This window comes from Carcharodon carcharias, chromosome 11 (assembly GCF_017639515.1).
Source record: "Carcharodon carcharias isolate sCarCar2 chromosome 11, sCarCar2.pri, whole genome shotgun sequence".
Classification (NCBI taxonomy): Eukaryota; Metazoa; Chordata; class Chondrichthyes; order Lamniformes; family Lamnidae; genus Carcharodon; species Carcharodon carcharias.
In genome coordinates this window covers 29,575,142-29,599,060 of record NC_054477.1, presented here as the reverse complement: position 1 = coordinate 29,599,060, position 23,919 = coordinate 29,575,142, and the positions used below count along the sequence as shown (strand labels likewise).

General features: G+C 43.7%; 1 protein-coding gene across 6 annotated transcripts in view; it reads left to right on the top strand.

Moving 5' to 3' along the window:
• LOC121284238 (CRACD-like protein) overlaps positions 1-23,919 on the top strand; it is a 197,060-nt gene that overhangs the window by 34,498 nt on the left and 138,643 nt on the right. For 2 of the 6 annotated variants that reach the window (XM_041199545.1, XM_041199548.1), the window contains exon 2: positions 23,274-23,371. The exons of 1 other annotated variant lie outside the window; for it this stretch is intronic. The gene's annotated coding sequence lies outside the window, so the exon portion shown is untranslated. Of the gene's footprint in view, positions 1-21,832; positions 21,875-22,943; positions 23,372-23,919 lie in introns of those variants that run through there. 3 more of the 6 variants (XM_041199550.1, XM_041199547.1, XM_041199546.1) reach the window with 3 other exon arrangements.

Here is a 23,919-nt window from a genome sequence, read left to right as displayed (position 1 = left end):
CACATTCCACATGGCCGAGCTGCACTGACATACCTTAAACTTTACAATATTTATTTACTAGTTTATTTTAAATATTTTCTTAATTAATTTAGAATAATTCCTATGTATACTGCAATTTTACTGTGCTTATTAAAGGCCACCCACCAATACAACTAGAAGTTATCTTTTTCTTAATTATACAGGTATGAGTTTTAGGACTCATGCTGTTTTCACATTGCTGACTGAAAACAGTGTGAGAGTTGAGACAATCCCCCCTACTGCCTCTCCATTTCTCCAGCCATGTGTTGAACTTTTATCTTCCTATTCTAATGCTCACTAGCATGTGACACTGGGAGTAATTCTGAGATTACTGCTCTTGAGGTCCTGCTTTTTAATTCCCTTTCTAACTCCCTAAAATTGGTTTTCAAGGCTTCACATCCCTTTTCCTTTTTTCCAAGCTTTTGGTCATTTGACCTCATATCTCCTCCTGTGGCTCAGTGTCATATTGTGCTTTATAATGCTCTTGTGAAGCACCTTGGGACATTTAAAGGCACTTTATAAATATAAGTTGTTATTGAGCAAGATGCTGGCTCAGATGCAATGATTAATATGCATGAGCAGCAGGGATACGTCACAAGTACAATGTAGAAGCTTTTGCAATTGGGTTCATTCCCCACTTCCACATCAAGTATACAAGCCTTGCTAAGGTTAATTATATTTACAGACGGGTTATGCTCGTTATAACTCCTAATGCCCTTGGCATGTAGAGTCATTTGGGAGGTAGTATTCAGTGATTGTGAAATGTATGCTGTGCCAATTCCTCATTTTACCAGCCCATTATCCTAGATTATCTTTGAAGTTGCTGTTTTTGCTGCCAGTAGGCTCATATCCCTCTTATCATTTTTATTTCCAGGAATCTATTCATTGTCTGGCCTCATTGGAATTATCAAAATTGGTTCAGTCCAAAATGGTAGAGTAGCATTTTGCCATAGGTGTGCAAAATATATTTCAAGACTATTCTTTGTGTTTTATAATAGATATTACAAATTAGCACCCACACAGGCTTCAAGCAATGTGTGGGTATATTGGAAATTCAGGCACAGGTGCCTGAATTACGTGCCATTATGAACAGGAAATTGTCTATTCAGTGCCATGCATGAATTTCTTTTCTGTGCTCCCATCACACACAACCCTGTGTCAGGAGTGCTAATTTGTCAAATCTACCCTGTAATAATGTGCTATGTATTTGTATCATTCTCGGTGCTTCCTGTAGTGTTAAACCAATTATGCTGGATCACCAGGTATTATAATTAATCAGGAAGTGCTATAAATTAAAAACAGTTGGCTAGGTCTCTCAGACATTTAAACTCATGTAAGGGGCAGCTCAGAGTCTGTTTATGGCCTGGGCTGAAAGTTACTGTAGGGGCAGTCTGAGTCCAATTCTTGTTTGGTATAATTTCCACAATACAAAATTGTGCTTGTTTCACGTCAAATTTTCAAGCGTAGCATGAGAGACCACAGCATTGAATTACACATGGAAAGGCTGAGAATCTGGGACTGTTCTCCTTTGGGGTTAAATAAAGGTGTTCAAAGCTATGAAGGGTTTTGATCGAGTTGATAGGGGGAAACTGTTTCCACTTTTCTTCATAGGCAGTCCCTCAGGATCGAGGATGATTTGCTTCCACTCCAGTTCACTGGGTTCTGAGGTGCCTGATAAGTCCAGTGCATGATCTGCAGACCCCACCACATCAGGTGGAGCTTGGAGGGTCATTGGAGGATGTTGGGAGGTTTGTGCATTCTCTCTGATGCCTTGACCTCACCTCTGTGTGTTCCTCTCGATGTATTCAATGCCTTCCTGAATGAACCTTCTCCATTTTGGTCAGTCACAAGCCATGGTGTCCCATGTGTCAGCGGAGATGTTTGACCTCTGAGGACATCCCTAAATTGTTTATCTTGTTCTCCTGCCATGACTGAGTTCTGAGTAGAGCAGTTGCTTTGGAAGTCTGGTGTCAGGCATATGAATTACAAATCCTGCCCAGTGCAGCTGGTTTTGAGTGATTTAGTGCCATGTGCTGGGCAAGTTGACTTGGAAAAGGATGCTGCCAACTCGTGGGAGTCCCTGCATTTCTTGTCATCGGATTTGGAGGATATTACGAAGGCACTGGTGGTGGTACTTCTCGAGAGCTTTGAGGTATAAGCTCAAATTGTCCAACTCTCCAAAACATTTGGAAGGGCAGGGATCACTGCTGCCTGGTAAAACATGACCTTAGTGTCTGGTTTGAGATCCTGGCTCTCAAATATTTTTACCACAGTCGATACAGCTGAGATGGCACATTGGAGATGATGAGGAATGTCGAAATCTATGCCTTCATCAAGAGGAGGTTCCTAAGATATGGAAAGTGGCCCACATTTTCCAGGATCTTGCTGCTGATCTTAATTGATATAGGGATGTGTTGTGCTGTAGTTGCTGATTGGAAGAGGACCTTATTTTGCCGAGTGTTTGGTGAAAGGCCCTTTTTCTTATATACTTCAGAGAAGGACAATGTCCTGGAACTCAGTTTCTGACTAAGTGCACGTCCAAACATCCTCATACTGAAGCTCAAAGACTGGGGTTGGTGTTTGGCTTTTGCTTTGAAGGTAGTGTCTGTTGTGTAAATGATCTCTGTGCCTGTGGGCTTTGCTGGAGATGTGATGCAGTATTGCAGCAAGGTAGAGAAGAGAATTGGTGCAATGATACAGCCGTGTTGGACTTCATTCTTCACTGAAGCTCTGTGGTGGTTCTATTGGTGAGGATCAAAGCTTGCATGTCATCATGGAGCGGATGGAGAATGGCAACAAATTTGAGGAGGATGCTCATTAAGGCTTTGCAGTTGATAAAGTCAAATGTTTGCGTGAGGTTGAAAAAGGCCATGTACAGCAGTTGGTGCTGTTCCTTGCATTTTACTAGGATTTGTTGTGCAATGAATATCATGTCTGTGGTGCCTCTCGATTGGGTGAAAACTGTACTGCGAATGTGGAAGGAATTCCTTGGCCACTGGGAGGAGGTGGTTCAGGAGGATCCTTGTAATGACCTTCCTTGTGGCAGACAGCAGAAAGACTCCTCTGTAGTTACCACAATTGGACTTGTCTCCCTTCTTGACTATGTTCACAATCACTAGCAGGAAAATCAATAACCAAAGCACCCGGATTTAGGAGCCCAAAGTGGTGATGTCACTGAACTAGTAATCCAGAGGCCAAGGCTAATGCTCTGGGGACAGCAGTTCAAATCCCACTGTGGCAAATGGTGGAGTTTGAACTCAAACTGGAATTGAAAACTGGTCTCAGTAATGGTGACCATGACAACCATTGTTTGTTGTAAAATCCCATTAATGGTACACTAATGCCCTTTGGGGGAAGATTAGCAAATTTCAAAAGAGTTTGAATATGTAAGAAGATGAGAAATTGGAGCTGGAGCAGGCTATTTAGGCCTTCAAGCCTGCTCTGCCATTCAGTAAGATCATGGCTGATCTACCTCAACTCCACCTCTGGCACTCTCACGATATCCTTTGATTCCTTTAGAATCCAAAAACCTGTCAATCTCTGACATGAATATACTCATGGACTGATCATCCATAGCCCTCTGGGGTACAGTATTCCAAAGATTCACAGCCTTCTCACTGAAGAAATTTCTCCATATCTTGTTCCTAAATAGCTGATGCCTTATCCTGAGTGTAGATTCCCCAGCCAGGGGAAACATCCTCCCAGCATCCACCAGTCAAACCCCTTAATAATTTTGCACATTTCAATAAGATCAGCTCTCATCCAAACTGCTATAGATAGCAGCTAGACTGCAGCGGTTCAAGAAGGCGGCTCACCGCCACCTTCTCAAGGGCAATTAGAGATGGACAACAATGCCGGCCTTGCCAGCAACACCCACATTCTGTGAAAGAATTTTTTTAAAACTCTAGGGAATAAAGGACTCGATCTTCCCTCATACACTCGTTCCAGGAATCAGTCCAGTGAACCTTTGTCAGAGCCCATGTACGGGAAATATATCCATCCCCAGGTAAGGAGACTAAAAATGTGCACTGTGTTCCAGGTGTGATCTCACCAAGGACTCCATAATTTCAATAAAAAATTTTATGACTAAGACATTGGAGCATAAGAGTAAAGGCTCACATACAAAATGCTTTCTTCATTGCTTGCTGTACCTGAATGTAAACTTGAGAATGAAACATTTGCAGGACAATAGGGAAAGTGTAGGGGATTGGGACTAATTGGATAGAACTTCCAGAGAGCTGAATGATCTCCTCCTGCGCTGTAAGCCTCTATGAAAGTACAAATGATGCACTGGTGCAATGAAGAGTGGGGTTCATGTTCAATTATATTATGGTTGATCTGTGTCAGACCTATGGCTCTTCTCAGTGGCAATCATAGAAACATGGGAGCAGAAGTAGAGCACACAGCCCCATGATTCTGTTCCATCATTAAATTAGATCATGGCTGATCTGTGCCTGAATTCCATTTAACTCCCTTTGTCTCTATATCCCTTACCTAGAAAAATCGATCTCAGCCTTAAGATGTTCAGTTTGACCCAGAATCTGCAATTTTTTGGGGAATATGTTCCAGATTTCTACTACCCAGTGCTTCCAGCTTTCACACCTAGTTCTAATTGTAAGATATAGCCCCCTTGTTCTAGATTCCCACATCAGAGGGAAAAGTCTCTCTACGTCTACCCTGTTGAATCACTTTATCATATTAAAGATCTCGATTAGACCGTCCATCAATTCACTGCCACTTTCTCAAGAGCAATTAGGGATGGGCAACAAATGCTGGCCTTGCCAGCAACTCTGACATTCCTGGAGCCAAGAAAGATATCTTCTATATTCAAGGGAGTGCAAACTGTTTAAGAAAGCTAACCTCATAATTTAACGTTTTAAACCCTGGCACTTTTCCAGGGACTGTTTAAGACCTATATAGTTCAGATCTTCCGGTCAGCGATGATGCAGGGGCAATCGCTGTAGAGTGCGAAGCCACTTCCGGCCCTACTTTCTCTGGTCCTTTCAGCTGAGTCTTACTGTCCTGGAGGCAGTAACCATCCCTCAGCACAGTCATCCATAGAGAGCAGTGGTGACAAGGAGCAGTGGAGAGGTCACACCTCCTTATTACGAGCATACTTCCGTGTTCAGCTAAGTTTTTAAAGGTCTCAAAGGTTTGAGTGAGGTTAGTGGGGATGGTGGGTGTGAGGGTGGTGGGGTGGGGAAGTGGGTAGTTGAGGGGAGTGGGCATTGGGCTGGGCGGATGGGTAGTTAGGGTGCTTGGTAATTGGGTTGGGTTGGTAGTCAGGGGTGGATAGTCGGGGCGATGGGTGGGTGTAGTGTTGAGTGGCTGAAGGATGGGTAGTCAGCAGAATGGGTAACCGGGTTGGGGGCAGCAGTAGTCATGGGTTGGGGTGATTGTGGGTGGGTGTGTGGGGATGCATGGGGATGTTGGAGGAGCATGCAGAGTGGGTGGGGGGGGGCGGTGTGCGCTATGCTGTTAATTTCTGGGGTGAATCAGTGATTAACAATGGGGAAATACTAGGATAAGTAACCAACTAAGTATCGTGCAGCAGGCCCAAGTTTTCAGGGAGGCCTGGGCAGCGAAATCTGCCCTTCGGAAGGTTAAACTTCCTGGGCGATTACCATGCATGTGAGCGGGTGAGGACTTCCAATGGGTCCCTACGTGCACAGCAACCAACGCCTCAGCATTCAGTGCTATTGGTAATGGAAAATCCAGGCCTATATCTTTCCTGAAGGTTGGTTTCCAAACTGAAAATAATTCTCCAGATGGAATTGAACCAAGTCTTAGTACTACTGAAGCATCACTTTCTCACTTCTGTCCTCCTATTTCCTTGAGATAAAGCTCAACTTTGATTAGTTTTTGTAACTGTGGCCTCACTTTTAGTGATCTGTGCACATCACACTTGAATCACTTTGCTCATCCACAGCTCCTGATCTCTTACCAATAAGAAAATAATCGAAAGCAAAGTACTACGGGATGCTGGAAATCTGAAATGAAAACAGAAAATGCTGACTTGTCATTCTCAGTTTCAAAGTAGATAACCTCATATATCACCACCTTGAACTTCATCTGTTATAGTTTTGCCCAGTTATCTGTCTCTGTTCCTTGGAACTTCCTGTTCCAACCTAGACAATTTACTGTGCCTTGTAACTTAGGGTCATCTACAAACTTGACTATACAACTCTGTCCCTCCTTTCAAGTCATCAGCCATGATCATAATGAATGGCGGGGCAGGCTCGAGGGGCTGAATTGCCTACTCCTGCTCCTAATTCTTAGGTTCTTATATAAGATGAAAAGCTGAGGCACAAGTACAGATCCTTCGCAAATACCATATAACATCTCTGATATAAGTGAGCAGTCTTGCAGCAAAGGACATTCCACTTTGGTGAGGGTAGAAGCAAAATACTGCAGATGCTGGAAATCTGAAACTAAAACAGAAAATGCTGGAAAAGCTCAGCAGGTCTGACAGCATCTGTGGAGAGAGGAAAAAAAACAGTTAATGTTTCGAGTCTGTATGACTCTTCTTCACAGCGAAAGAGAAGTAACAGGGCAAAAGACCTTGCTCTCATGCTATCGTCAAGACCTGGAAAAATTTAACAATTTTACTTCCAATTTCCACCCCTCCGTCACCTTCATGTGGCCCATCTCTGATACTTCCCTTCCTTGACCTCTCTGTCTCAATTTCTGGTGATAGACTGTCCACTAATATTCATTACAAGCCTACCAACTCCCACAGCTACCTTGCCTACAACTCCTCACATCCTGCTTCCTGTAAGGACTCCATCCCATTCTCTTAGTTCCTTCGTCTCCGTCGCATCTGTTCCCATGATACCACTTTCCAAAACGGGGCTTCTGACATGTCCTCCTTCTTCCTTAACCGAGGTTTCCAAACCACTGTGGTTGACAGGGCCCTCAACCATGTCCAACCCATCCCCCGCACATCTCTGCCTCCCAGAACCATGATAGGGTCCCTGTGGTCCTCACCTTTCACCCCACCAGCCTCCGCTTTCAAAGGATCATCCTCCACCATTTCCGCCAACTCTAGCAAGATGCCACCACCAAACGCATCTTCCTGTCAGCATTCCATAGGGACCATTCCTTCCGGGACACCCTGGTCCACTCCTCCATCACCTCCAACACCTCATCCCCCTCCCGTGGCACCTTCCCATGCAATCGCAGAAGGCGCATCACCTGCCCCTTTACCTCCTCCCTCCTCAGCGTCCAAGGGCCCAAACACTCCTTTCAGATGAAGCAGCATTTCACTTGCACCTCCTTCAATTTGGTCTACTGCATTCGCTGCTCCCAATGCAGTCTCCTCTCCTTTGGAGAGGCCAAACGCAGACTGGGTGACTGCTTTGCAGAACACCTTTGGTCTGTCCGCAAGCATGACTGAGACCTTCCTGTCGCTTGCCATTTCAACACACCACCCTGCTCTCATGCTCACATGTCCGTCCTTGGCTTGCTGCATTGTTCCAGTGAAGCTCAACGCAAACTGAAGGAACAGCACCTCAAGTTCTGACTAGGCACTTTACAACCTTCTGGACTTAACATTGAGTTCAACAACTTCAGACCATGAACTCTCTCCTCCATCCTACCCTACTTTTTTCAATATTCATTTTCATTTTTTATCCACTTATTTTTGTTTTTATTTATTTTCATTTTTATTAATTGTTATATCCCCACCATGTATCCTATTTTCAATCTTTTTTCTCACCACCGTCTCCTCCCCCCACTCCACCCCCATAAGGGCCATCTGTCACTTGTTCATGATGTTCTTTCCAGAGTGCTTACCCTTGTTCTGCTATTATCACATTCTGCTTTCTGACCTTAATGCTACCATCAGCACCTCCTCTAGTCAGTACCACTATCATTAACACCCATTTGTCCTTTTGTCCATGAAATCTCTGGCAATCTCTCCTTTGCCTCCACCCATCGCTGGCCTTCTATCCAGCTTCACCTACTCCATCCCCCCTTAAACAGTATAAATTTAATCACATCTTTACTTCTGTTTAGCTCTGAAGAAGAGTCATACGGACTCAAAATGTTAACTGTTCCTTTTTTCTCTCCACAGATGCTGTTAGACCTGCTGAGTTTTTCCAGCATTTTCTATTTTTGTTGGTGAGGGTAGGATTGTTTGTGATGCTCAGCATAGTCAAATAGCCTGCCAGCACTCCCAGTCTAGGCTCTTACATGGAGATCAACCACTGGAACAAAGCCACTGATATCCACTGTGTTTGGGCTTTGAAACCATTTCCCAACATGAGTCAGTGACTTCAGGTGAGGAAGGGACAATATTAGGAGAAATTGTTTTTCAAAGTTATTTTTCAAAATGCTGTCCCACTCCAGGACTTGTGCACAAAATCAAGGCTGACACTGAGGGAGTGCTGCACTTTTGGAGGTGATGTCTTTCGGATGAGACATTAAGCTGAGGCCCCATCTACTCTTTCAGGTGAAAGATCCCGTGGCACTATTCAAAGAAGATCAGTAGTGCTATCCTTGGTGTCCTGGCCAATATTCATCCTTCAATCAACACCACAAAAACAGATAATTTGGCCATTATCACATTGCTGCTTCTGGGAGTTTGCTGTGTGCAAATTGGCTGTTTTGTTCCCTACATTACAATAGCAAAGACACATCAAAAATACTTAATTGGTTGTAAAGCTTTGAGATGTCTGGTGGTGGTGAAAAGTGCTATATAAATGCTGTCTTCTTTTTAAGAGCTCTGGACCTTTCTTGGACTAACCACATTTATTCACTTTCTGTTAATAAGGCACAATGACAAAATTAACCACAAATAGCAAAATACTAATGATATTCAGATAGGATTCCAAAATCAAGAAAGCACTTATGGATTCCAGAGGTGTGGCGAAATACTTTGTAAGTGATGAAGACTACATAAAATCCTATAATACAGCTGGATGGTACACAAGAAATTTTTAGCTGAATCACGAGGAGATAAAACTATCACAAAAGGTTCATCCAGTCTATATATTTCAAGGTAAGCCTAGCCATTGTGAGAGCTAAAGCTTGACTCACACAAATGAGCAGGTTCACAAGCTCAAAGTCCAGAGTACTAACAGAGATAAATTTGACACTCAAGGCAACCAAAGTGGATGATTTAACAGAAACCCTTCTGTAGCTGCAATATCAATTTTAAAATCTTGATTCTGAATGTTGCAACACCATTATTTAGTTAAATAAAAACATAAGATTACTTCATAATATATTTCTACAAAACACTGGTTTGAGCAACTATAGCAACCTGTCTGGAATAGAAAGAAAAGAAAATGTGTCACTTCATTATTTATGATTGTTGGGGTTAAAAACATTAACCAACACTGTTTCATTCCTTATTGCAGTATTAAACATTGCTGTTCTCTTAATCATCCGGTAACAATGGCTTCTTGGCATGCTTTTTTTTCATATTCGTTCATGGGATGTGGGTGTGACTGGCGAGGCCAGCATTTATTGCCCATCCCTAATTGCGCTTGTTCAGAGGGCATTTAAGAGTCCACCACATTGTAGGCCAGACCAGGTAAGGGTGGCAGATCTCCTTCCCTAAAGGACATTAGCAAAAACTAGGATAGATTTTTACAACAATTGACAATGGTTATCATCAGACTTTTAGTTCCAGATTTTTATTGAATTCAAATTTCACCCACTCCTTTGGTGGGAGTTGAACCCAGGTCCTCCAGAGTATTACCCTAGATCTCTGGTCCAGTGACAATACCACTACACCACCTCCCTCATATGTAAAGTTGTTTTATTTATTCTGTCACTAGCACAGAAATACCATAGTTAATAAACAACAAAAGGGCTTAATTTCAGCTTTGCAATGTGTAATAACTGTGTAAAATATAGCTTCTCTCATGTTTTCACCAATCTTCCACCAAAATTATAAGTAAGATCAGGGGGAGCTCTGCAGAAATTCTTTCTCATGGTGCCAAGTGGTCCCTCAACTGTTTTTTGAACTAGTGCCTAATCAACATTCAGGTTAATTACATTGCAATAAAAATACTGCGCAAATGAAAGTACACCTTTTTGTTTATTGACTGGGCTAAGCCAATCATACTTTTGTGATAGTGACAAACATTTTGATGCCCAGTAGTGCGCCTTGAGGTCATTGTTACCAGATGATTTGTAACACAACAGATTTACTAAGTTCAAACAATTTAAAACACCTATGTACAATCCTTGTCTGCTTAATTAATAGTCATTAACTCAAAGCATTCAGCCAGAGACAAGGAGCATCAATTTTAAAACTCAGCAGGTCTGGCAGCATCGGCGGAGAAGCAAAGAGTTGACGTTTCGAGTCCTCATGACCCTTCAACAGAACTGATCTTTCTGTACAAGGAGAGGGAAATATAAGCTGGTTTAAGATGGGGTTGGGGGGGAGAAGTGGAGGTGGAGGGGTGTTAGGATAGGAGCAGATCATCAAAAGATGTCACAGACAAAAGAACAAAAGAACACAGAGGTGTTGAAGGTAGTGATATTATCTAAACGAATGTGCTAATTAAGAATGGATGGTAGGGCACTCAAGGTATAGCTCTAGTGGGGGTGGGGGAGCATAAAGGATTTAAAAATAATGGAAATAGGTGGGAAAAGAAAAATCTATATAAATTATTGGAAAAAAAAGGAAGGGGGAAGAAACAGAAAGGGAGTAGGGATGGAGGAGGGAGCTCAAGACCTAAAGTTGTTGAATTCAATATTCAGTCCAGAAGGCTGTAAAGTGCCTAGTCGGAAGATGAGGTGCTGTTCCTCCAGTTTGCTTTGAGCTTCACTGGAACAATGCAGCAAGCCAAGGACAGACATGTGGGCAAGAGAGCAGGGTGGAATGTTAAAATGGCAAGCGACAGGGAGGTTTGGGTCATTCTTGCGGACAGACCGCAGGTGTTCTGCAAAGCGGTCGCCCAGTTTACGTTTGGTCTCTCCAATGTAGAGGAGACCGCATTGGGAGCAACGAATACAGTAGACTAAGTTGGGGGAAATGCAAGTGAAATGCTGCTTCACTTGAAAGGAATGTTTGGGCCCTTGGACGGTGAGGAGAGAGGAAGTGAAGGGGCAGGTGTTACATCTTTTGCGTGGGCATGGGGAGGTGCCATAGGTGCGGGTTGAGGAGCAGAGGGTGATGGAGGAGTGGACCAGGGTGTCCCGGAGGGAACGAGCCCTACGGAATGCTGACAGGGATGGTGAAGGGAAGATGTGTTTGGTGGTGGAATCATGCTGGAGTTGGCGAAAATGGTGGAGGATGATCCTTTGAATGCGGAGGCTGGTGGGGTGATAAGTGAGGACAAGGGGGACCCTATCATGTTTCTGGGAGGGAGGAGGAGGCGTGAAGGCGGATGCGCGGGAGATGGGCCGGACACGGTTGAGGGCCCTGTCAACGACCGTGGGTGGAAAACCTCGGTTAAGGAAGGAGGAGGACATGTCAGAGGAACTGTTTTTGAAGGTAGCATCATCGGAACAGATGCGACGGAGGCGAAGGAACTGAGAGAATGGGATGGAGTCCTTACAGGAAGCAGGGTGTGAGGAGCTGTAGTCGAGGTAGCTGTGGGAGTCGGTAGGCTTGTAATGGATATTGGTGGACAGTCTATCACCAGAGATTGAGACAGAGAGGTCAAGGAAAGGAAGGGAAATGTCAGAGATGGACCATATGAAAATGATGGAGGGGTGGAGATTGGAAGCAGCATTTCACTTGCATTTCCCCCAACTTAGTCTACTGTATTCGTTGCTCCCAATGTCTCAATCTCTGGTGATAGACTGTCCACCAATATCCATTACAAGCCTACCGACTTCCACAGCTACCTCGACTACAGCTCCTCACACCCCGCTTCCTGTAAGGACTCCATCCCATTCTCTCAGTTCCTTCGCCTCCTTCGCATCTGTTCCGATGATGCTACCTTCAAAAACAGTTCCTCTGACATGTCCTCCTTCTTCCTTAACCAAGGTTTTCCACCCACGGTCGTTGACAGGGCCCTCAACCAAGTCCGGCCCATCTCCCGCGCATCTGCCCTCACGCCTCCTCCTCCCTCCCAGAAACATGATAGGGTCCCCCTTGTCCTCACTTATCACCCCACCAGCCTCCACATTCAAAGGATCATCCTCCGCCATTTTCCCCAACTCCAGCATGATGCCACCACCAAACACATCTTCCCTTCACCATCCCTGTCAGCATTCCGTAAGGATTGTTCCCTCCGGGACACCCTGGTCCACTCCTCCATCACCCCCTACTCCTCAACCCGCACCTATGGCACCTCCCCAATGCCACGCAAAAGATGTAACACCTGCCCATTCACTTCCTCTCTCCTCACCGTCCAAGGGCCCAAACATTCCTTTCAAGTGAAGCAGCATTTCACTTGCATTTCCCCCAACTTAGTCTACTGTATTCGTTGCTCCCAATGTGGTCTCCTCTACATTGGAGAGACCAAACGTAAACTGGGCGACCGCTTTGCAGAACACCTGCGGTCTGTCCGCAAGAATGACCCAAACCTCCCTGTCGCTTGCCATTTTAACACTCCACCCTGCTCTCTTGCCCACATGTCTGTCCTTGGCTTGTTGCATTGTTCCAGTGAAGCTCAACGCAAACTGGAGGAACAGCACCTCATCTTCCGACTAGGCACTTTACAGCCTTCCGGACTGAATATTGAATTCAACAACTTTAGGTTTTGAGCTCCCTCCTCCATCCCCACCCCCTTTCTGTTTCTTCCCCCTTCCTTTTTTTTCCAATAATTTATATAGATTTTTCTTTTCCCACCTATTTCCATTATTTTTAAATCTTTTATGCTGCCCCACCCCCACTAGAGCTATACTTTGAGTGCCCTACCATCCATTCTTAATTAGCACATTCATTTAGATAATATCACCAACTTCAACACCTCTGTGTTCTTTTGTTCTTTTGTCTGTGACGTCTTTTGATGCTCTGCTCCTATCCTAACACCCCCCCCTCCACTTCTCCCCCCCACCCCATCTTAAACCAGCTTATATTTTCCTCTCCTTGTAAAGAAATATCAATTCTGTTGAAGGGTCATGAGGACTCAAAACGTCAACTCTTTTCTTCTCCGCCGATGCTGCCAGACCTGCTGAGTTTTTCCAGGTAATTCTGTTTTTGTTTTAGATTTCCAGCACCCGCAGTTTTTTGTTTTTATCAATTTTAAAATGTCACTGAGAGGCTGAGAAGATGCTTTTGGAGAAATTTATATACACCTACAATTGGTAGAGCGTGCAATAAAAAGCAGAAAAAGCTAGAAATACTCAGCCAGTCAGGCAGCATCTGTGAAGAGAGAAGCAAAGTTAACATGTCCGGTTAATCACCTTACGTCAGATTTCTGGCATCTGCAGTATTTTGCTTCTGTGGCGGAGCATGAAATGTTTTGCTACCAGGAAAATTGGTATTGTTTAAGGAAAGTGGTGCTGGAGAAAGATGATGTCCCAGAGGGTTCAAGGACAGAATCAATTTGGCTAAAGCTAAGGAACAAAAAGGATGGAATTACATTGCTCGGTGTAGTCTATAGACTGCCAACTAGTAGGAAGTATGTAGAGAAACAAATCTGCAGGGAAATTAGAGAGGTGCAAACATTATAGAGTAGTTATAATGGGGGACTTTAATTACCCGAATGTAGACTGGGACGGTGGTAGTGTAAAGGACTGAGAGGGGCAAGCGTTCCTAGATTGTGTTCAGGAAAATTTTCTACAGCAGTATGTGTCCAATCCAACAAGAAAGGGTGCACTGTTGGACCTAGTTCTTAGAAATGAGGTGTGCCAAGTAGATCAACTGTCCGAGGGGGAGCATTTAAGAGATAGTGATCATTATGTCATAAAGTTTATGATGATGGTAGAAAAGGAGAATAGGCAATCCAGAATAAGAAAAATTAACTGGGGAAGAGCTGACTCCAATGGGGCAAAAACAGAGCTGGGCCAGATAGACTGGAATGAAAGGTTAGTGGAAAAACTGTAGCTGAACAATCGGCTACCTTCAAAAAAGAAATGGTTCGGGCACAGTCAAGATATATTCCCTCAAAAGGAAAAGGTAGGGCAAACAAATCCAGAGCTCCCTGAATGAAAAAGGAGATACAAGTTAAGTTAAAGAAGAAAAGCTGTACTTATGACAGGTGACGGGTAGAAAATACAATTGAGAACCAAGTGGAATACAGAAGTTTCAGAGGCAAGGTGAAAAAGCAAATAAGAGAAGCAAAGGGGGATAATGAGAAAAGACTGGCAGCCAACATAAAGGGGAATCCCAAAGTCTTCTATAGGCATATAAACAGCAAAAGGATGGTAACAGGAGGAGTAATGCCGATTAGGGACCAAAAGGAGGCAGTGGGCATGGCTGAGGTGTTAAATGAATACTTTGCATCTGCCTTTACCAAGGAAGCAGATGCTACCCAGGCCATGGTGACAGAGGAGGAAACACTGTCACTAAAAGAGTTCAAAGTTGATAAGGAAGAAGTATTGAATAAACTGTCGCTACTTAAGTTGACAAGGTACCGGGACCAGATGAGATGCATCCAAGGATATCAAAAGAAGTGAGAATGGAAATTGCAGGGGCATTAGCCATAATCTTTCAGTCTTCCCTAGACTTAGGGGAGGTGCCAGATGACTGGAGAATTGCAAACATTACATCCTTGTCCAAAAAGTTTGTAAGGATAAGCCCAGCCATTACAGACCAGTCAGTTTAACTTCAGTGGTGGGGAAGCTTTTAGAAACAATTATTTGGGATAGAATTAGTAGTCACATGGAAAAATGTGGGCTGATTAGGAAGAGCCAGCATAGATTTCTAAAGGGGAAATCGTGTTTAACTATCTTGCTGGGGTTTTTTGAAGAGAGGGTTGATGAGGGTAATGTTGTTGATGTAGTGTACATGGACTTTCAAAAGGCATTCAAAGCAGTGCCACATAACAGACTTGTGAGAAGTTATAGCTCATGGAATAAAAGGGACACCAGCAATGTGGATGCAAAATTGGCTAAGTAATAGGAAGCAGCGAGTAATGGTTAATCGTTATTTTTTTGGGCTGGAGGAAGGCTTGTGGTGGAGTTCGCCAGGGGTTGATATTGGGACCTTTGCTTTTCATGATATATATTAAAGACGTGCAGGGGACAATTTCAAAGTTTGCGGATGATATGAAGCTTGGGAGTGTTGTAAACTGTGAAGAGCACAGTGTACGACTTCAAAAGGACATAGACAAGTTGGTGGAGTGGGTAGATAGGTGGCAGATCAAGTTCAATGCGGAGAAATGTGAGGTGATGCATTTTGATAGGAAGAACATGGAGAGACAATATAAAATAAGGGGTACAATTCTTAAGAGGGTGCAGGGCAGAGGGGCCTGGGTGTTTATGTGCATAGATCATTGAAGGTGGCAGGACAGGTGGAGAGAACAGTTAATAAAGAATACAGTATCCTGGGGTTTATTCATAGCAACATGGAGTACAAGAGCAAAGAGGTTATGTTGAGCTTATATCAGACACTAGTTACACCTCAGCTGGAGTATTGTTCATAGTTCTGGGTGTCACACTATAAGAAGGATGTGATCACATTGGAGAGAGCATAAGTTTACAAGAATGGTTCCAGGGATGAGAAACTTCAATTATGAGGATAGATTGGAGAGGTTGGGACTGTTCTCCTTGGAGAGAAGAAGGCTAAGAGGAGGTTTGATAGCGCTCAAAATCATGAGGGGGCTGGATAGAGTAGATAGGGAGAAACTGTTCCTGCTCGTAAAAGGATCGAGAATGAAAGAGCACAGATTTAAAGTGTTTTGCAAAAGCAGCAAATGTGATATGAGAAAAAACTTTTTCACACAGCGAGTGGTTCAACTCTGGAATGCACTGCCTGGAAGTATGATTCAATCCGAGGCATTCAAGAGGAGGGCATTAGATGATTATGAATCTGCATGTGTACGGGGAAAGAGCAGGAGAATGGCATGAGTCATGATGCTCATTTAGAGAGCCGGTGCTGACATGATGGGCCAAATGGCCATAACGATTCTGTGATTAACACTTTTAGCAGAGGAAGACATAGTGCCACGCGGTTGGGGGTTGGGGGTGGGGGTGGGGGAGGGGGGGGGTGGTGGTGAAGACAATGGGATTAACTTTTAGAATGGTGTAACAAGGAGCACAGAAACAATGGGACACATGCCCTCCTTCTATGCTATAAATGTCAATAGTTTTCTGAAATCATTAAACATTTGCACCTTAACAGCATCTTTGTAGTTTCAAGACCATTCCATATTTTGCTTTGTTTGTAAACACAGAAAGGGGGAAAAATTGCAATCATCTCTGTCATGACGTGAGAAGCCAGAGTTCAGAATTTGGGATATAAGTGATACCCAGGCCCCTTGTCCAATAATCCACCATCTGAAACTGATTTTTTTTCAAAGAGCATTCTTTGTTCATACACATTCTCTGCAACCACCTCATTCCACCTTTGAGAACTATGCAAATGAATGCTTAACTGGCAAACATGCGAAATCTCAGAGTTTACTATGAGCACCAACTGTGCCTGAAGCATGCCCTTTGATACCAGACCTTAAAAATGATTGAAGAGGTTAGAAAATAATTTCCTGGCACAGAGGGTGGTTACATTGTGGAATTTCTGTCACCAACTGTTGTTGAAGCAGAACCAGAAACTCTCCTGAAAGGGAAATGTTTGTGACAGAGGAACATAGAAGGAAACAGGGAGCGAGCAAGTGGGTTTTAACCTTGGTGATTAGTGTGTTGTTAAAGACTCAATGGGCAGAATTTAATACTGCCCTCGAGGTTGGCAGGAGGCGGCAGGGCGGTGGGGGGGGGGGGGCGGGTGTGGAGTTGCGGGGGACATATAATAAGATGGGAAGGTGCGGGGTGGAAACCTTGTTGTCTTCATGACTCCCACGATTAAGTCTGGGGTGGGAAGTTTTGGGACAGCCTTGGCCAATTGAGGCCCTTACATGGCTGCTTAAGGGCCTAATCCTGCTGCCACAGGTATTCAAGCAGTGGCAGGCAGGGACCGCGGCACGTGGGAAAACTACCAGGTGAACCCTGGCAGGTATGCCTGTGGCCTGGTTGGGGGCGGGGTCCCTACTACTAGGGCAGCCTATGCCCAAGGGAAAGACTCGCCAGTGGCAAGGGCTGCCCACATGGGAAGACCCCAACCTCGCTGACTGGCCCTGGTGATCCTGCCTCACCTACCATCCCTCCAGAACTCCAGCAGTGATCTGCAGCCTCAAGCTCCCTGTAGTACTGGCAGTAGCCACTACTCCCAGTGGCGCTGCAAGTGCTGGTCTCTGATTGGCTGGCAGCTCCCAGAGGTGGGAAATTCTCCCAAAAAGCAATAAGGACTCTGTTGCTAACCAGGTAAGTGCCTGATTGACATTGTCAAGTTGGGAGGGCTCGGAATGGCTGTGGAGGGCTTGCTACCAGCTCTCCAGCCAATGGTTGGGCCCACCACTGCAACCATTAAATTCTGTCCAATGGATCTAATGGACTGTTTCTTTTGTGCAAGGTTTTATGGGCAGAATTTTCCTGCCCCACCCCAGGATGGTGGGCTGGGAGGTGGGATGGCTGGCAAAACAACAGGGAGCCAAATATTGGGACAGCTCCCTGAAGCAGATGCACCACCAGGGCATTTTCCAGTGGTGGGACTGGATGTGGAGCAGTTGCTTGTTGCCAGGATGCAGGCAGCCCATTAGTGTAATTAAAGGCATTATTAAGTATCCTTTTACAGGGTCACTGGCATTTTACCAACGATGGGGTGATGACCTGCCTCCTTGGGCAGCTATCAACTTAATGCAGGTGGCCTCCTGTGGTAGCCTGTGAGGGGGGCCATCAGAGCCAGAGGTTCATTGCCCCAAAAGGGGGTTGTGAGCAGGGAAGGGAGTCTCCATGACCCCAACAACCTCCCAGGAGGGTTTTTTTTCTCTGAGTGTGTTAAAGGAAGAGAGAGAAAATGGAGAGGTTTAGGGAGGGAATGCCTGAGCCAAAACTCTAAAAAGCTGAAGTCAAGGCTGCCAATGCTTTCAAAGGGACTAAAGAAGTTGGAAGGCACAACAGGCCTGAATTGGAGGGCCGCAGGATTCTCAGGAGGTTGTAGGAAGAGGTTACAAAAATGAGGAAGGGTGAGGCCAGGGAAAAACTTGAACATAAATTCGAGATGTTGGTAGACTAGGAACCAATGTAGGTCAGGGAGTGCAGGGGTAATCAATGAATGGGACATGGTGTGAGGTGGGATATGGGATGCACACATTCAGATGAGCTTAAATGTATGGACTGTAGAAGATGGAAGGATGACCAGGTGAACATTGGATGTGTCAAGTCTGGATGAAAGCTGAACTGAACTAGCCATATAAATACTGTGGCTACAAGAGCAGGTCAGAGGCTAGGAATCCTGCGAGGAGTAACTCATTTCCTGACTCCCCAAAGCCTATCCACCATCTACAAAGCCTAAGTCAGGAATGTGATGGAATACTCTCCACTTGCCTGGATGAGTGCAGCTCCCACAACACTCAAGAAGCTTGATATCATCCAGGACAAAGCAGCCCACTTGACTGGCACCCCATCCACAAACATTCACTCCCTCCACTGCTGACGGACAGTATCATCTACAAGATGCACTGCGGAAACTCACCAAGGCTCCATAGGCAGCACCTTCCAAACTCATGACCATTACCATCTAGAAGGACAAGGGCAGCAGACACATGGGAACACCACCACCTGGAAGTTCCCCTCCAAGCCACTCACCTTCCTGACTTGGAAATATATTGCTGTTCCTTCACTGTTGCTGGGTATATTTAAAAAAAACACAGGTGAGCGTTTCAGGCTGAGCAGAGCAGAAACTGGTAATTTACAGAGGTAGGAGCTGGCAGCCTTAATGAAGGATTGGAAATGGATTCAGGAACACAGCTCAGGGTCCAAGGGGAAGCTGAGGTTTGAACAGCCTGAGACAATGGCAGGGGAGAGGGATGGAATCGATGGTGAGGCAATGGGGCTGTGATGGGCATCAAAGACAATGGCTTTTAATTGAAGGAAATCTCTCCTCGGGTGCATTAAGAGAAAACAAAATGAAGCAAAATACAAAAACAACAACACCTTGCTTCACATATAAATAAACAATTCAGTGAAAAGCGAAAGAATATAGCCCACCAAAACAACAGTATGAAATCCTGTGCTCACACTTCCAATGACCTCCAGCACTGACTACAGTAGGATTTGCAGCATCAATGGGAGGGCACCTCATTTCCATGGGGACCCTGTGCTTGGTCAACAGAACACACGCTGAGCAAGATCAGGAATTATCTGAAAGTTAATTGTCTATGCCCGACTTCTTTTGGAATAACTAATCCTGCTATTGCTGCCCAACTTTAGTTCACCTGTGAAGATGAATTTGTGGGATTGATATTTCAGTCACAAAGGACATTGCACTGAAAAATATACGGAATAGTTTTTAGTCCAAATGTTTTGCAGATTATCAGATTGTGAGGAATACATTTTAAAATGAATGTTTTAGCCGTTTGTGAACTGGGCTCTACCTTTTAGTATTTTAAATATTCTACCTCTGGTTCCCTGTTGTGACTTGTCATTTTGATACATTATCCTACAAATAAGTATAACCATTAGTTTAGTCTGAACAAATTAGTCTGGTGGTGTGATATATATCACATCTTGAAGACAGGAGAATGTGCTAAATATCTAACATGATTACCAATACAGTAACATTAGATAAGAGTTGATAGTCTGTCCAATGGCATGTTATATTATTCACATCTCACACTCAGGGGGAGGCGATGGCGTAGTGGGATTGTCGCTGGACTAGTAATCCAGAGATGTAATGCTCTGGGGACCTGCATTTGAATCCTGCCGTGGCAGGTGGTGGAATTTGAATTCAGTAAAAAAATCTGGAATTAAAAGTCTAATGATGACCATGAAACAATTGTTGGATTGTTGTAAAAACCCCATCTGGTTCACTAATGTCCTTTAAGGAAGGAAATCTGCTGTCCTTACCTGGTCTGGCCTACATGTGACTCACAGCAATGTGGTTGACTCTTAAAATGCCTGCTGATAGGGATGGGCAATAAATGCTGGCCTAGTCAATGATGCCTACATCTAATGAATAAAAACACACAGGCATAGTCTGTAAGAAATCATTCTGTTTATGGAACTTGTGTGGTCACAAATTAAAAGTGACAAAAAGTGAAACCCTAACAATTAGGGGCAGCTAAAAGTGACATAAAATATCCGTATCATTTGCAGACTTTAAGTTTTAAGTCTAATTTTATATAAGTTGCCAGAGGAAAACAGCAGTTGCTTTAAGCACAAGAATCCAGAAAAAAAGAACTGTGTTTTTCATGACCACCGGACATCTCGAAGCGCTTTGCAACCAGTGAAGTACTTTTGAAGTGCAGTCACTGTTGTTATGTAGGAAATGCTATAGCCAATGTACAACGCAGCAAACTCCCAGAGACAGTAATGTGATAATGTTCAGATAATCTGTTTTTTTATGATGTCAGTTGAAGGATAAATATTGGCCAAGGCACCAGGGGATAACTCCCCTGCTCTAGCGCCGTGGGATCTTTTATATCCACCCAAGCAAGAAGATGAGGTCTCGCTTTAACATCTCATCCAAAGGAAAGCACCTCCAACAGCACAACACTCCCTCAGTAGTGCACTGGAGTGTCAGCTTTGATATTTGTGCTCAAGCCCTGGAGTGGGGGCTCGAACACAGGACCTTGTGACTCAGCGGGAAGAATGTCATCAACTAAGCCACAGATATGGAAGCAATGGAGAGCTAGCTCTAGCTCACCTGTAAGTAGGAGAAAATCAGCAGCATTATGGAGCAGAAATGCAAAGGTGGACAACGTGAAAGGAAGAGGAATGTTACAGGCAAGGAAGCGAGCAGAAGGTGGAAGAAAAGGAACAGCAGAACAAGCACAAGAGGAGCAGAGAGAATGGGATGGAGTCCTTACAGGAAGCGGGGTGTGAGGAGCTGTAGTTGAGGTAACTGTGGGAGTCAGTGGGAACTGTGCCAGTACTAGAAAGGAGAACTGGAACTTCAGTGCAAATACAAACCAGGGGGAAAAGGAGAGATAGAGCCCATAATTTCACAAAGGAAATTTAAGGACCACAAGACCAGAGTGGAAATCCAGTTAATTAAGTAATTAATTTTGTCCAATCTCGTTCACATTTAAAGGAAGGTGGTGACTTAAACCGTTCCTTAAGAGATTTTGAAATGTTAGCAAACTGTTTAGGTGTTGAAAAGAACATGGGTAGAAAAACTGCTACTATCACTTTGCACCAAAGATGTGATTGCTGCTTTGTGAATACATCTGTGGTACAGTGTGGATTATAATCTGGCCGAGTCAGCAATTCTTGCTGTTTCTGGGCGTGACCTCTCGAGCCATAAACATATAAACTAAACATATAGAAAGTTTTATATAGTAAATATTTACAGAGAACTAGACAATCGTCTTGAGTCTCCTTTACAAAGACTGGAGAAGCAGGGCTAAAAACTGAGCATGGGTCAGTGTAAACTGAGCAGTCTAGAAGACCCCCTTTCATTTCCCTCATTTAGGATCAATGGATAATTGCCATTTGATTCAAATCAGTCATTGGCAGTCAGTTTAATATTTGGTGGCGATTGGTAACAAAAACAGAAAAAGACATCTGGAATTGTTATGTGTGAGAAAAGATAGATTTCCATTCTGTAAATTGTCTGCGATGATGAGTAATTCCCCTCCCCCACTCCGCTTGATGTTTGCCAAGTGTGTCGGTTCTATATTGGTATTTACAAGGTTCCTCAGAATAGACATGTTATTGGAGTGCAGTAGAGGCAGCCTCACTTTGTCTTCAACTGTGCTCTCGCTAACCTGGGCAATGCTGGATGCTGAAGGTGGGTGCCTAAAGTGGAAAATATTCCACATATCAACTCTAACAGACCGATGAAGTAAGAAAAAGTAGAAACAAAGCCTTTATTTGAAATCAGTTTTTGAACTGAAAGCAATATTTAAAACTGTGGTCTTATTAAGATATTTTATGCATTCAGTTAATCTAGAAATTCTATATTTACCCAATATTTCAATACCCTTTTAACTGGTCTTGAGATGTGGTACAGTGTCACACATTTGCTTACGTCAACAGCACACATCATTTACATCATTCTAAAATGAACAAAGGCACTGGGAACTATCCACATATCCTACTAAAAATGTAATTTACATGTATATGACCAATTAAAAAGAAAACACCAGAGTCAAAATGACAGTGACTATAATTATGAGTTGTATAATTAAACATGGGTAAAACTCTTATGATTTTAATCCTTCAATTAAGCGAGTGTTTTGTAACCCCCTCCAGGGTTACTTAGTCTATATATAGTCCTGATACACTACAGAGTTTGGTTGAGCAAGCATTGTTTATTATGCCTATGCTCTCTATCTGGTTAAACTGATCTATCTTTCTATCCTTTTCCCTAAGTATCTATCTAGTGCATGCTGCACTGTAACACAATTTTGGTGTAGTTTTTATTTTCACGGTTTTAGAGAGGATTTATTGTGTATTCATCTCTTGCTTTGAAGGAGTTTACTATCAGATTGTTGTTTTAATGACTGAGATGGATTCATGTTATCCATGCAAATGAGTCTAAAGAATAATCGTGATCCCGAATGAACTGTATTGGAAGAGAGTGACTGTAAAAACACTAATTGAAAATACTTAACGTGGTTGTCAGTGCTACAATCTGGAAGGAAGCAGCCTGTCAATACGAGAAGTCCTTTGGGAGTTTGTATCAGCTGGTGCAATCTGGGATTTTCAGCAAAGGGACTAATTGGCCCATGGTAACCATGACCTTTACTGGAAGCTCCAAAAAACATCGGCGCTGTGGTCTGGAAACAATAAAAAGCGAAATAGTTGCATTTGGTTGGAACTTTGCATTTGCTGCTGGGATCTCTTGCGCTGCATTTTAATGAAGGGCAGCCTGTGCTGCCTCGCCGTCCTGGGCAACAGCAAACTTATCTAAGAATTCAGGTCAGAAACACCCCGTTTCCTAGCAACACTGGGATAGCGGTGGCTTTCGTTCAGACGGAATCATCCAGTGGCAGAAATGGGATCATTTGGTGGAGCGCTCAAGGCAATGTGAACTGTACACTGTTCGTGGCAGCTTTGTCTGCTAAACTGCCCGGGAACCGTAAGGAGCTTTAGCAATGTGCATTCACTTTCACATTTGAGAAGTTGTTGTCACTTCGGAACCGTGTCGAGTACAGAACGTTGATCGTCCACTATATTGCTTTCAGCTGGCGAGCAGATGAGGGGGATTGCGTTTTGTTTTGGAAAAAAAAAGGTGCCTCGTGTGGTGCATGGAGCTAAATTAAAGTTACAGCAACAGAATCTGGTAAGGAACAAAATTTTTATGTGGCACATATCTTCTTTATTGAACGACTTGGAAACATGCTGTTTGAACAGAAATGTGCTCTGGAAGAGCTAGTCTGTTGTGGGGGTTAAAGCTGGAAAATCTGTTTACTGTGGTAACTAAACTAGTAATGTTTCTCATTTTGAAGATTTGGCGGGTTTACAGGAACGCTGAATCTAACAATAATTGCCTTCTATCTTAATTCTAAGCAATAATAGATTTACATTCCCAGCTGTAATAAAGCTTAAGTGCCGAATGGAAGTATTTAACCAACACAGCGCGACGTACATAATAGTAAGGGTTTATACTTGTTCTGTAAAATATAGTCTCATATCAGTGTTTCATCCCTTTGGAGCACTTACATTTTCGCTTATATGCAGTGTGTTTACTGAATACTTACAATGAAAAGCAACTGCGATAACAAATAGTGTAAACTTCAGTCCTTATGGGCTTTTTTCCAAAGGACAAGATGTGATTTTGTTTTACTCCCATAAACAGCAACAGCTTGCATTTAAGTAGCACACAATGTA